This window comes from Natator depressus, chromosome 3 (genome assembly GCF_965152275.1).
Source record: "Natator depressus isolate rNatDep1 chromosome 3, rNatDep2.hap1, whole genome shotgun sequence".
Taxonomy (NCBI): domain Eukaryota; kingdom Metazoa; phylum Chordata; order Testudines; family Cheloniidae; genus Natator; species Natator depressus.
In genome coordinates, this window is record NC_134236.1 from 108,752,778 (window position 1) to 108,768,529 (window position 15,752).

The window sequence follows — 15,752 nt, forward strand, 5'->3', positions numbered from 1 at the left end:
ATTTGAAAGTAGTTTAGAACTGCACAGTATCTAACCAGGTTTCAGCACTTGATATGCTTAAGTACAATTGGTTTCCACAGTTCCGTTTGTAAATAAGTAAAGCTCTGGGGCCTGATTTATGCATCCAAGCAGAGTGCTTGAATTGGAAGAAAAATGCAGGATCTCTGCTGTCATATTATCAGAACATAGTATATTTCCAGGATGAAACAGGGCTAAGGAAAAAGGGAGCCAGGATTCCACAACAGATGGAAGATGAAGGGAAGAAGCTGATGGAATGCATTATATTTCTGTGGCTGAAGGACTGCACTTGAGTTGAAAAAAAACTGGCAAAGAGCAGGAAAGTGGGAACAGGATAGGAAGAGATGTAATTTTGTTTTCCATAATAAAAATGTTACCTGCATCTTCTAGACATCTAATACGCATGACTGTCTTGAATATTCCTGTGAAAGAAACAAATGCAGTTAGGAGAAAGTCTTGAAATATATAACTGGCACTGGAAAGAGAAATATGGTAACTTCCTATTGTGTAAAGCAGTGCCTGATAAATCCACTTGGCCGTCCCCTGGTCACGAGCAAGAAGCTTCCCCTGGGGAGTTGGAGGCCAGAGCCTGATAACTCTCAGTGTCCAGACTGTGGCTGGAACCATCATAGCAACAACCGTATTTGAATAAAGAATGTTGTTAGCACAGTTTTAAGAGCTTTTCCGATGTAGATAGGGAGACCCATGTTAAAAATCCAAGTTATTCTGAGATCCAAATTATTCTCAGAATAATTTACAAAATTTTTTCACCCATGCTCTAAAACTGTGCTGTAGTCTAATTAGGAGGATTATCTGTAGCTTAGTTCAGCTAGCATGGTTCTCAGAAAAAAAAATATCCCTTTTCATTTTTATCAGAAAAACAATTCTAGACACACATTAGCAACAACTTTTAAATATGACCACTGCTAGCACAGTTAACAATTTGTTTTTCATACTTTAAACTATGTGTTATTAACCTAAATGGAAAGGCCTAGTACTTTACTAACATATTTTGAAACCTACTTTCATATTTTCATGTGCAAACCCTTCACCTCAACTTCCATGTTGAGCACTGATGTGCCACGTCAAATCAGCAAGAGACTTCTATGACAAATACCTTATTTATACTGCTCTGCATAGAGAAGTATATTATCTAACATGCAGAAACTACCAATATTTCAAGCTAAAGAACAGATAATAATGATACGTGTTTTCTTTAATACCTTTGGCAGGACTTTGCTCCCATTGGAATTATTGAGATGAGCCCACCTACAATGATCAAGAACTGTACTGCAAGCTAAGTAGAGCGTATCATTTGCCTTAAGTTGTGAGGTCCTCTCCGGAAGTGGACCAAGCCCAGGTTTTCCTATCATAATGTGGAAATACAGCCAAGCCATCAAACCACATTAGTGCACTATCTTCTCATTTCATTTTACATCACTGAAAATGTCGATCATGAAAAGATTACTGAGAAACTGGGAACTGTATTTTTGTCAAATCAAGAGGTTAGCATTTTTAAGGGAGCATTATTCCCTCTCACTCCTTTTTCTAGGATGCCCCTGGTCTGCTATATACAAGGCACAAGTATTCATTTGACTATGGAGCACCTGAAATGTCATAACTAGAGCAAGTTATTAAGTGGCTGTACTGGAAAGCATTAAAAGAAAATTTGGTAAATCACAGTTCTCAGTGCTTCCCAGCTTGTAGTTCATATTACAATCCTTGTAAATGAACAAATTGCAAGTTTATGTATTTCAGGTGAAATCCTGAGTTCCTGACACAGAAAAACTCTTACTGACTCCGGAGTAAGAGTTAGACCCTGCTCAATATTAAGGCTTTTTTTGTGTGTGTTGCTCTGCACTAAAACCACTGTAACTGGCCCCTGGAGAATTTCTACTCTGTAGGGCAATACTTAGCATAGAGCTGCTGTACTGGCTGCTACTGGGCCCTTGTATTTATACAGGGGGCATTGGCAGGGTCCTTAGGTTGCTATAGTTTCTGCCAACCAGCCTCAGAAGTAACGGAGCACCACAAAGGCCATCTTTGAGCTGAGTATGGTCTGCAACTGAGGATCTGATCATAAGTGAAGATCTACCTTAGGATTTGATCCCTGGCAGCGAATAGTAATAGAATACTTTTGGCATAACCTTCCTTCCCCCAATTCCCTCTGCTCTGCCAAAGATACCCACATTAACAGCCATTTGTTGATTGAATATTGTTACCATATGATGGCTTTAGGTGGCCCATGATGAGTTTGGTAGTTATATTCCAGATCCCAGTTGACAAGAGTCCCTACAGTAACACACCACAACAAAAGCTGAACCTGAAGTCCTTACTAATTAAGACAAAATCAGAGCTAAGTCAGATCTGAAAAAGTGGGCTCAACAATTGGCACTAATCGGCAGCCTATGAATTCAAGAACTGAATGGGCAAGGAGCCTGTTCTTCTCACACCTGTACCTTAGAGTTGAGGTGCATTAGGGGTCCAGTTTGTGGAAGTTGTAGAATTGTCTGTACCTGGATAAACACATGGATTCTGTCTCTGGGGTTGTCAGTAAGGCACCTTTCATGAGCTCTACATTCACACACAGAAAAGCAAACCAAAACAAAGAAGACCATCATTTACAAATTTCTTATGCGCCTTGCATGATAATCTAATCACAAGGGGAATTCCATTTCTCCAGTCTTCGACCTAGATTTATTAAGAACGCAATGGAGAAGATGCCCAGATATCTGAGCTTTGTGAAAACATTTACCCCTTCTTGATCACAGATTTTTTACTTTATATTTCCAACATTCTTGGGTTAGGAGACTCTTCTGATTGTGGTTTTGTAGCTGGCATCCTACCTGACAATTTGAATGATTCTGGCTATGCATGCAAATACTTGTGCTCATCACCTGCACTTGGCAAAGTTCTGTATTATTTTACAATAGAAGAATGTTTGTGCCTTTGCTGCAGTTCTGAAGGAACAGCATAGAATCCTTTTGCACATACAATTTAAAGAAAGTAGCCCAGTTTAACTGAAGTAACCATATTCTCTTTAATCTACCATCTCTTGTATTTGAGTATTTTTGAGTACTGTAGTTATCTTTTCACCCTAGAAGACACTATCCCAATTTATTCATTTGTTTAATTCCACCACAGTCAATTTGATTTCTGTATTTTATCTTATTTTACTGAATTCATTTGACGTTCTCCAAAGCTAGCCATTGCATTAGAGGCATTCCACAGCATTGTTGCTTTGAAATGCAATGAAATATTAAGAACACTGAAAACATTTGTAAGTTAAAATGAGCTGGGCTAGTCTTCACAATGTTTCATAAAATCTCATTTCATAATATTTTAGCATTTTCATGCATGTACAAAATAAACATTGCTTTATTGAGGATGCTAACAAAATATATATTTGATGGTTTGTTATTAAACAAACATACCTGCATTACAGCTGCCAGAGGGGAGAATCTTAGAGCCCAGTCTTTCAGTCTGATCAATGTGGGCACGTACTTGTGCCTGTGGGGATTCCCAAGGAAGTCATGAGCTTAGGGGGCTGCACTAGCAGATCCAATTACAATATCATGGTCATAGAGATTGAAGCACCAACTCTGAAACACTTAGGAGCCTCTGGAATCCCAGGACTGCGTGCTGGTTCCAGGATTTCATTCACAATTATTTGGGTATGCAGTTTTGTGTGCACAGTAATTTATGGCTTCTGAGGCCAGATTTTGTATTTGTAAAAGCAGCACTGGCATATCATCTAACTTCCTAACAGGCACACTCCATATATTTTCATAGATTCATAGACACTAAGGTTAGAAGGGACCATTATGATCATCTAGTCTGACCTCCTGCACAACGCAGGCCACAGAATCTCACCCACTCCTGCGAAAAACCTCACCCATGTCTGATCTACTGAAGTCCTCAAATCGTGGTTTAAAGACTTCAAGGAGCAGAGAATCCTCCAGCAAGTGACCTGTGCCCCATGCTACAGAGGAAGGAGAAAAACCTCCAGGGCCTTTTCCAATCTGCCCTGGAGGAAAATTCCTTCCCGACCCCAAATATGGTGATCAGCTAAACCCTGAGCATATGGGCAAGATTCACCAGCCAGATACTACAGAAAATTCTTTCCTGGGTAACTCAGATCCCACCCCATTTAGATACTGTTATTAAAATTTGCCTCATATTTTGCATAACATTTTGGAATCTTTCAGGCTGAAAGTTGAATAGCTGTACACTTCTGTTAATATTTATAAAATTGATTATTTTGTTTCTAATTAGGTTTTGCCCAGCTCATTTTAGCCTTGTTGTCCTCAAGGAATTATATCACAAATGACTAAACAGAGGATGCTGAATGGCTCAGATGATTAGGGAACAGTCCAAATCCCATTAAAGTAGATGAAGAGGCCCCTATTTAGTTCAATGTGCGTTGGATCAGGCCCTAAGAAATTACAGCCTTTTACCTCTAAGCCACTGAAGTCAGTGCTGATTAAAAGATAGGATTACCTGAGAACAGATATGTATATATACACACAATAAGTTGGTCTCAGTTTAGTCCTCAGTAGACAGGTTTCAATTTCAGAAAATCCATCTCAACTTGCAGCACTATGCACCCTTGTTGGAAGTTTCAGTATAAAGATATAAAGGCCAAGGGATAAATGGGCATAGAGAAGGAATTACTCTCTGTCTGTCTTGGATGTGATCCCTCCAAATTATGGATCAGCCATATTGCCATGGCAGTGAGGGGAGGTTTATATCCATTCTGTGGGCCTGATCCAAAGCCCGTTTAAGTCCACAAAAGTCTTTCCATTGACTTCAAGGGGCTGTGGACACAAGCATGAGGATTTATTTGAAAACTTCTAGAGAAAGAGCCAAATTACTTCAATGGCATCTTAAGTTAAGGGCCAAATTCTGCCCTAACTCACACTACCGTGAATCTGAAGCTATTAACATTAAATCCATCGAGGTAACTCCAGATTTACACTGTGTAACTGAGAGCAGAATCTGGTCCTTATTTAGCTTTAAATTGTAACAAATAACAGTTTGAAATTATCTGCTGTGATCTGGAAATAAATGAATCCAACACCTCCAGAATGTTCACATAGAAAAAGCGAACAGCACATTGTGCTAAATCTTGAGTTCCTTGGTTGCAGGGAGATGTAGATTTTTGGTGGTTTTTAGGATCCTGGCTTGCTTTATAGATGCTCACAGCCCAGCTGCAGCCAAACACACAATTCTTGCTAAATTAAATATCATAAATATAATTTTAAAAGTACAGCTGCCACTCTCTCTCTCTAAAAGAAAAACAACAAAAAAAAACCCTTTAAACTTAAGTTGAGGGTATTTTAAGAAGTCATACTACAGCAGACCTGCTTTACCATTGACCTTTTCACTATAATGACAAGGATTGCTCACTCAAAGTACATCACTATTTCCTGCCCCAGCATCACACATAATGTACACATTACTACCGGATGGAAAATATGTATAAAAAAACCTTACACGTTGCCAGAGTCCAACTGAACACAGACTTATTTCCACAGGATGATTGTTCAAAAAAAAAAAAAAAAAAGCTACATAGGAGCCAAATTCATCTTAAACACTTCCTTTATTGGTAAAAGTTCCCAAATTAACCACAGTTCTTCTCCTTGAATTGAACAAATAACTGCTATCAGAGAGATGGCGAAACAGCCTGCAGTACATACAACCTTGTCAGTCAATTAACAGCTCATTGATCTTTCTGATCACATTGCTTTTAAAAGAAGGGGTATATATTTTGCATCTGATTACTTAACCTAGCCATGCAGACCACTCTGCAACAATTTCCCTGAGGTATTTCAGCATGTCAGATAATTCTGCACTTAACTGTCCTGGTTGACCATGTTCCAAAAAGGACATATTGAATCTATCTGTATACATAGCAGAAAAACTGTGATTATGCAGATATGAAGCTAAATGAGAGAACTGTGTAAACTGTTAAACTTCTCCCATGGCTACTTATTTCCACTGAGAATAAGTTAAAGCATGAAAATTGACGGGTAAAACATCAATAATTGCTCATGTGCACTTTAAAAAGTTCTGTTGGAACAACTGCAGATTTAATAGACATGAGTCATTGGTGGGATTTTTATAACACCACAAATCCTAATAATATTGGATAACTCAAACTTGTGGAAAATAGGGACTAGGGAGTATTCCATTATATGTAACTCTAGACTGTTCTCAGTGGTAGCAGATGACAGAACGAGGACTAATGGTCTCAAGTTGCAGTGGGGGAGGTTTAGGTTGGATATTAGGAAACACTATTTCACTAGGAGGGTGGTGAAGCACTGGAATGGGTTACCAAGGGAGGTGGTGGAACCTCCATCCTTAGAGGTTTTTAAGGTCAGGCTTGACAAAGCCCTGGCTGGGATGATTTAGTTGGGGATCGGTCCTGCTTTGAGCAGGGGGTTGGACTAGATGACCTCCTGAGGGTCTCTTCCAACCCTGATATTCTATGATTCTATGTACTCGGAAGAGTTGGAAAAAGTACATGAGATTGGGACAGAGGTGGGCAAACTATAGCCCGTGGGCCATATCCGGCCCGTGGGACCATCCTGCCCGGCTCCTGAGCTCCCGGCCGGGGAGGCTAGCCCCCGGCCCCTCCCCCGCTGTCCCCCCTCTCCCTCAGTCTCAGAGCACCACGTCGCCAGCACTCTGGCCCGCCGCTCCTGCTGGGCAGCACAGGCAGCGTGGCTGGCTTCGGCCGGGCTGCGAGCTCCTGCTGCTCTGAGCAGCATGATAAGGGGGTGGGGGGAGGGGTTGGACAAGGGGCAGTGGGTCCCGGGGGGCAGTCAGGGGATAGGGAGCAGTTGGATGGGGCGGAGGTTCTGTGAGGGGGCAGTCATGGGACGTGGAGCAAGCGTGGGAATCCCATGGGGCCTGTCTGGGAGTGTGCGTGAGGATAGGGGTCGGGGCAGTCAGGGGCAGGAGTCCTGGGAGGGGGCAGTCAGGGGACAAGGAGTAGGAGAGGTTGGATGGGTGTGGAGTTCTGAGGGGGGTAGTCAGGGGGCGGGAAGTGGGAGGGGGCGGATAGGGGATGGGGGCCAGGCTGTTTGGGGAGTGTGACAAAGTTCCTCCTCTGCCTTGGTGGGTCCTGCACTTATTGGCAGATTTGCTTGCCTCAGAGATTCATGACAGCCCTTGCTCGTGGCTCAAACCGCCATTCACTCAGCTAACCTCATCACTGGCCAGCATGGAGAAAAGAAAGGAGAACAATCCCCACAGTCTCTGCTGATCCACCTGGTGGGTCGGGGGACAGACCAGGGACCTTTCCCTCTGGTGGGACCCACAGTTCAGGTCAACTCCTCTTATATCCTAGGAGGGAGGGGGATGGGGGGAACCCGGGCCCACCCTCTAATCCAGGTTCCAGCCCAGGGCCCTGTGGATCACAGCTTTCTACAGTGTTTCGTGTAACAGTTGTGTGACAGCTGCAACTCCCTGGGCTACTTCCCCATGGCCTCCTCCCAACACCTTGTTTATCCTCACCACAGGACCTTCCTCCTGATGCCAGATAGTGTTTGTACTCTTCAGTCCTCCAGCAGCACGCCTTCTCACTCCCTGCATGCCCCTCATTGACTGAAGTGAGGTCCGTTTTAAACCAGGTGCCCTGATTAGCCTGCCTGTTTTAATTGGTTCTAGCAGCTTCTTAATTGGCTCCAGGTGTCCTAATTAGCCTGCCTGCCTTAATTGGTTCAAGCAAGTTCCTGATTGCTCTGCAACTGCCCCTGTTACCTTACCCGGGGAAAAGGGACCTGCTTAATCTGGGGCTAATATATCTGCCTTCTGTCGCTCTCCTGTAGCCATCTGGCCCGAACCTGTCACAGGAGGCACAGCCTTCCCTACATGGCCCTCCATACAGTTTCGCAACTGCGATGTGGCCCTTGGGCCAAAAAGTTTTCCCACCCCTGAATTAGGGAAAGAAAAAACCTAAATGCAGAGAAATCTGTTAATCTGAGAGAAATTTCACACTTTTGAAGTGACAGATGAAATAAATGCATGAATGTAGTGGCAATTCTGAAGCTCAAAAGAAAGGAAACCCAAAATGTTAGTGTATAAACAATATATAGTCGTTCTCTAAATTACCCACACTTGATATACATTAAAGAGGGCAACCAATATCTTAATTAAAAAGAGTTTAGACTGATAATGTTAACAGAATGGATTTATGAATATTACAGATTTTCATCTCTCTAAATTTCTCATGTAAACACTGAAATAGTTGTTAATTTTCACCAAAAAAATTGTAAATTTGTGAAGGTGAAGTTTCAATATTTCTATTGGGGAAAACAATTTTTGTATCTTGGTAAAAACAAGTATTCCCAAATTTTACCCAAAAGATGTTTACAATTTATTTATGGAAATATAGCATATTTTTACAGCAAAATGATAGGTTTTCACTTTCCAAAAGAAAAAAATATATAGAAATATATTAAGTGAAATCACATTTTCAATTTTTTTATACAGAGATAATTGCTGTATTTTAATGGAAGTGAGATTTTTTTGAACTAAAAATTATCCGTTAGCAAAGATAATTGTGTAATTTAAAAACAACTATGCCTCCTCTCGTATCATGTACCAAATAAGCAATTCACATTTCACACTAAAGTACCGATGCCTGATCCTACAAACACTTACTCATCTAACTAGACCTACTGACTTCAACAGAACTCATCTCATGAGTACGAACTACACCTGTGAATAAATGTTTGCAGAATCTGGTCCTCCATTCACTTTTTCACATATACCAATCATTGTGTACAATCTTATTTTAAATCTTAGGGTTGTTTACTAAATCCTGAGCTCACTGTGTATAATAACAAGATCATTTGCACACTTGGAACCAATCCTATTCCCACTGAGTTTTTCTGTTGTTTCCATGGTCACCTGCAGGGGCCGGGAAGGGAATTTACTCCCCCTACTTTTCCTCTCAAATGTATACTGGGTTTTTTTTGGCCTCCTTCCTCTGAAGTGATGGCCACAGCTGGAGATGGGGCAGTGGACAGGGCCAAGGGTCTGAGGTGGCAGGAAGCATTCTCTCTCTCATGTGCGAAGAGCTTCAAAAGGATCTCACAAAACTCGGTGACTGGGCAACAAAATGGCAGATGAACTTCAGTATTGATAAATGCAAAGTAATGCACATTGGAAAACATAATCCCAACTATACATATAAAATGATGGGGTCTAAATTAGCTGTTACCATTGAAGAAAGAGATCTTGGAGTCATTGTGGATAGTTCTATGAAAACATCCACTCAACGTGCAGTAGCAGTCAAAAAAGTGAACAGGATGTTGGGAACCATTAAGAAAGGGATAGATAATAAGACAGAAAATATCATATAGCCTCTATATAAATCCATGGTATGCCCACATCTTGAATACTGCGTGCAGATGTGGACACCTCATCTCAAAAAAGATGTACTGAAATTGGAAAAGGTTCAGCAAAGGATAACAAAAAATGACCAGGGGTATGGAACGGTTACCATATGAGGAGAGATTAATAAGACTGAGACTTTTCAACTTAGAAAAGAGACAACTAAGGGGGGGATATGATTGAGATCTATAAAATCATGACTGGTGTGGAGAAAGTAAATAAGGAAGTGTTATTTACTCCTTCTCATAACAGAAGAACTAAGGGTCACCAAATGAAATTAATAGGCAGCAGGTTTAAGTCAATCAAAAGGAAGTATTTTTTCACATAACGCACAGTCAACCTGTGGCCAGACCTTTAAATTGTGCCCCCCACTCTCAGCAGGCACCAGTCATCTCTGGCAGAAGCCCCCAACCCCACCACTCTGGAGCAGGGCAGAAGCCGCAAGCTCCCCTTCTCCGCCCCAGTCCCCGCCCAGTCTGGTAGGTGGAGAATGGGGCAGGGCTCTCCGGGAGCCGCACTTTAGCTGTAAAAGAGACACATGCGGTGCAGTTTGGCCACCCTGGTATATATCATTGTAGCAACATTTTAGGATATCCTGATGCATGAATTGCTGCAAGCCAGCATGTATAATAATCAGTTGTGTATGGTCTACTGCAACTGGTACTCCTCATTTGAGAGAAACATTCTAGACATTTTGTAAAAATATATAGGCCTTTCAAGGTATGAAACCAGGTAAATACAGTATTTTACTGTTTGAAGTTAAGTGGATTTCTAAACTACACCAGACAAAAAACAGAACATTAACAATTAATGTGCGTGCCATTTTTTAGAGGAAACACAGAATTCAGTTGCACGGGAAAATGAACAGCTCTCTATTATAACCTAGCCCAACCCCTCCCACCCTCCTGGACAGTCAGCAATCTATTGGAAATGTACCCAAATGCCTGCTCCCACATGCATCTAAGCTCCAGGCTTCGGGGTACATGGTAGGCACTGTTTATAGCTCTGTGTCTCTAGGGAACACTCTAGGGCAACATCCATTGTACTCAGTCAAGCTAAGCTGATTTACACCAGCTTAGGATCTTCCCCTTACTTCTTATATAATGCTTTTGATCCACAGACCTCACAGTGCTTTACAAATGAAAGTAAATATCATCCTTCCCACTTTAGAACAGGGAAATTGAGGCACAGACCCAATATGGCCTAATATGACACAGCAGGTCAGTGGCAGAACCAGGAATAGCACATATATAGTGCTTTGTATCTTCAGAACTCTGTACAAATACTAATTAATTAATATTTTTGGGGGAGAGAGAGAGAGTCACTGTGTTGCCAACAAAAAGCACATACCCTATTTTAATTAGACCCTGCTGTTGTGTTTTAGCACTCAGAACACCTAAAAGAATTAATTAGCTTGCTTATTTAGATAGACCCTCCACCCCCACCCCATTTGCAACATTTTAGGACACCCTGTTCACTTGGAGATGGTGAATCACTGCAAGCCAGCATGCCCAATTGGTTCCTCAAAAGACACAAAAGGTGTAAAAATAGCTCTTGCAGATGAAACAAGAACAGCGTCAGCAGCCAGATGAGCGTGGGTGATCAGATAAGGGTCTGTTGCTGCAAAGGGCAAATTATTAAGAGAATGCTTGTCTTTTTTATTAAGCTTTGTTCCTCCTCCTTGAAATAAGCCATTTGCAATGCATAATAAATGACAACACCTGACAAGCTCTACTCCTCCTATAATTGCAAGTTTCATACAAACTCAGGAAGCAGTTTGAATGTAACTGAATGTACACTGAAGGTGTCACTAAATATAAATAAAATAAATAAATGAGCCAAATACAAAGCCTAAAAATAGCCAGGACTACTCACCACGTATGACCTTGTGTGTCTATTTGGCAAGTCTAACACCAACTTTACTGGTTTTAAAAACAATCCTACCTTTATGCAAAATAGCTTCCTCTTTCTAAATTTAACTTGAGAACATGAGCTATACTAAAGGGGAAAAAAATACAGTTCTTAAAGTTGCTGCTTTTCACTTAGAGCACTGAAAGGCTGGCAGAAGAACTAATATGTGACAAGACAGCATGGAAAACACAGGGGATTTATACTCTTTACATCTCACAGGAAATAGCCAACAGCTCTTTATCAAAAGTTCCCAATGGATAATCAATTAGAGCACTAAATAGATTCAGAAAAACATAACTCTGCATTTGAAACAATACTTCCCTTTTGCTCACCAAGCAAAGGCACATTTAACCACTGTAGCATGGCCATTTTACAAAAATATTTCATCACACTGTTTCAAGTGGAGGAGGGGGGATCAAAACCTGGACCTTAAGCACCAAGCCCACTATCACTTGAACTAAAGAAGTCTTTACCTGTGACAGGTTTCAGAGTAGCAGCCATGTTAGTACTGCTGTTCTTTTTACCTGTGAGAAAGTAGAAGGCCAAATACTCACTAGGATTAGTTACTAGAGGAGGACATAATCACATGCAGTAGACCAGTGAATGGCCAATCCTGCAACACAATGGTCTCAAATCTCATTTACATTAGAACCTCAGAGTTACGAACACCATAGTTACTCATTGATCTGTCAACCATGCACCTCATTTGGAATCAGAAGTACGCAATCAGGCAGCCTCAGAGACCAAAAGAAAAGAAAAAAAGCAAATACAATACAGTACTGTGTTAAAGGTAAACTAATAAAAAATAAAGGGAAGTTTAAAAAAATTGACAAAGTAAAAAAAACTGTTTCTGTTCTTGTTTCATTTAAATTAAGATGGTTAAAAGCAGAATTTTCTTCTGCATAGAAAAGTTTCAAAGCTGTACTAAGGCAATGTTCAGTTGTAAACTTTTGGAAGAAAAACCAAAACAGTTTCTTCAGAGTTACAAACATTTCAGAGTTACGAACAGCCTCCATTCCCAAGGTGTTCATAACTCTTAGGTTCTACTGTACACTAAGGCTGCATTACGCCACTCTAGAATATAATTCACTCCCACCTTAAGATCTCTTTGCACTGCAGAAGTGGTGTGAAGTGGCCTTAGTATCAGAGCCGGTGCTAGGCATAAGCAAACTAAGCAATTGCTTAGGGGCCTGAGCAGCTCAAGGGGGCCCCATTAGCTTTTTATTAATTATTATTATTATTACTAGTGTGACGGGGGCGAAATATTCCTGTTTAGGGCCCTCAGTGGTCGAACACTGCCTCTGCTTAGTGTAAATGACAGTCAGACCCAATGGAACTACTCAGCATAGTAAGCACTATACTCAGGTTTGTTTACAGGACTGGGGATTTTCAAAGGTCTATAAAAATATTAACAAACGAATAAATCTTCAGAAAGTTAACTATTATTCCCATTTTATGCATGGGGATATTGAGGCAAATAATGGCTAGAGTTGGGATTAGCACTCAAGAGCTTTCACGGATTCATAGATTTCAAGGCCAGACGGAACGATTGTGATCATCTTGTCAGACTGCCTGTATAACACAGGCCAAAGAATTTCCTCAAAATAATTCCCAGAGCAGATCTTTTAGAAGAACATTCAACCTTGATTTAAAAATGGTGAGCTATGGAGAGTCCACCACAGCACTTAGTAAATTGTTCCACTGATTAATCACTCTCACCGTTAAAAAGATACACCATATTTCCAGTCTGAATTTGTCTAGCTCCAACTTCCAGCCATTCCATCATGTTATCCCTTTCTTTTCTAGACTGAAGAGCCCACTATTAAATATTTGTTCCCCATATAAGTACTTATAGACTGTAATCAAGTCACCCCTTAACCTTCTCTTTGTTAAGCTAAATAGCAGTATGCTCAACTGACTGTACATAGCTGTAGCCAAGTAACCGCCCTATGGCCGGAAATATGAGGGTTGGTATGAGTCATGGATGATTTCTACACTGGATGTAAACCGGCTGACTTTGCTCAGTGTGTATAGGGTTACAGATAGGTCACACTGAGATTTCCAGCCCCCTGCCTTCCACCCATAATAGGTGGGTGGCAGGAATTTTGAAAATTTTACATATTACATCTTATAAAATTGTCAATGGCTTTACAGCCCAGATAGTCAAGCCACCATCACTTGGCTGTACCTTGACACTTTTGGATGCTCATGTCTTGTTACCACTAACGAAAAGATAAGTCAGTCAAGGTGAGAGGTCCCTTAAGAATCTCTGTAATTGTTTGACGTGTACTTGGGCAAAAGTATTGCTGGAAGTACCTTTTCCAAATGAGCTGTGCAGGAAAGTGATCTTGTCTACAATTATGGCTCTACTTAATCTTAGGACTCCTTTTGCTTATGTTTACATGGGGGTTTTGTTTCATTATTATTCATTCCTCTTCTGTGGATACAAATACCTCACATCAATCATTTCTGACCTGAGGTTAAACAAAAATGTACAGCTGATCACAAATACAGAATTCACAGTTAATGGGGGGGGGAAGTGTGTAATATAAATCATTATTGATTATACAAGCAAGATGCAAATAAATGATTATTCTTGCCTTACAATTTTATTTTGTCAATATTTTAAAATAAAACAAAGTAGTATGTTCATTTGATTAACATTAACTCCAATGGGACATGTAGAAGTATAGTCTCTTCTTGATGCATGCGATTAACTCCGTCTGGTAATGCCATTGTTTGTGCATCATCATAGCTTTGCCTTCCTATCCTCTCCCTTAACAGTAAATGGTAATAAATAGTGATTTTTTTTTTACCAGAACAGATAAACATCGTGATGCAAGAAAAATTAGATGATGTTGTTATTCTACAGCCAATGAAATTCTGATCTGAAATTAACCACAATATTATTATTATGTAGGAGGAAATATGAATGAAAAATAATTATTAGTAGTCTTTAATTATTAGTAGTCTTTGGGGCCATGCTCTGGCTGTAGATATATATGAAGTTAATAGGAGCCACATACTCAAAGCCACAATTTGGTTATTAAATTATAATGTTGAAGGCACAGTGACCAGATTTTGAATTTATTGCCTCAGTCAAGCTGTCAGAGCAAAAATTATAACAGACAATGGAAATAGGTTGCCAGTCCTTTTAAGTCTTTATCTTTTTAAAGTTTTAGGGAAACAGAAAATTTTACAGACGATAAAATCAAATGAAAACATAACGTGACTGAATATTGACAAAATTTAAATCTAACTGTACTGTGTGTGTGTGCAGGAATCTAGGATTTTAAAAACACACAAAACATTTTCTCAGGTAGTACAGTGTGGGACAAATCCTACCCCCTACACGCTCTGTGGCACAGAACCAGTGGGCTGCAAACTCCAGGCAGCAGTTCACAGCCCATTCCTACTCCACAATTGTGAACTGCATGTGGAATCCTTGTGGGGGGTATTCCCTCTGCCAAGCAACAGTTTCCATGACTCCCCTCCTAGCTGTGCAGAGATTAAATTGGGGAGGTTGTGCTGACGTGCAAAGCCTTCCCGACTACACAGCAGTAAGGCGGGTCTGCATGGCTGACAATGAGCTTTACTGGTCCCTAAAAGGGAGATGTAAACCCCCAAAACATGAGCAGCCGATAGCCCTGAAAGTGAGGTATCAGCTGTGTTTGAAATCTTCCTCACCTGGACTGGGGGGAGGAGCTAGGAAGGAAGGTACAGACTTCCCCCACAATCTACAAGGCTTACAGCCCTAGGGTTGCTAGAGTATTCAGGACCTCTGCAGAAGGGAGGGTAAGTGCGGCTAGGATGTGCAGGTGCCCAGCTGAAAGGTTCCTGCTCCCTTAGCAGGACTTGGCCCAAAGGGAGATGGTGAAGATAAATAAGACAAAAACATTTTAGGTTATTTTTTCCCCTTTTGACAAGGTCTTTTCCCTCACAGATTATAAATCCAGAAACGACCATTGTGATCATCTACTCTGACCTCCTGTATAACACAACTTCCCCCCAAATCATTTGTGTATAAACTAGAGCATATGTTTTAGGAAAACATCCAATCTTGATTTAAAAATTGCCAATGACGGAGAATCCACCACAACCTCCGGTAAGGTGTTCCGATGGTTAATCACCCTCATGGTTAAAAAAGTGCCTTATTTGCAGTCTGAATTTACCTAGCTTCAACTTGCAGCCATTGGATATTGTTAAACTCTTTCTTTGTTATGCAAAATAGATTGAACTCCTTAAGTCTATCATTGTGTGAATGTCTACAGTGCAATTAAACACCCACGGCTGGCCTGTGTCAGTGGACTTGGGCTATGGGTTGTTTAATTGTGATATAAATCCTCCCCCATCATAGGGTCCCAGAGTCCAGGCTCCAACCTAAGCCTGAATGTCTACACCGCAATTTAGTGGCCCCA

The 15,752-nt window shown here is 40.8% G+C and overlaps 1 protein-coding gene across 1 annotated transcript in view; it reads right to left on the bottom strand.

The window, feature by feature from the left end:
- HIVEP2 (HIVEP zinc finger 2) overlaps nucleotides 1-15,752 on the bottom strand; it is a 152,584-nt gene that overhangs the window by 26,272 nt on the left and 110,560 nt on the right. The window contains exon 3 of the mRNA XM_074948532.1: nucleotides 396-440. The gene's annotated coding sequence lies outside the window, so the exon portion shown is untranslated. The remainder of the gene's footprint in view (nucleotides 1-395; nucleotides 441-15,752) is intronic.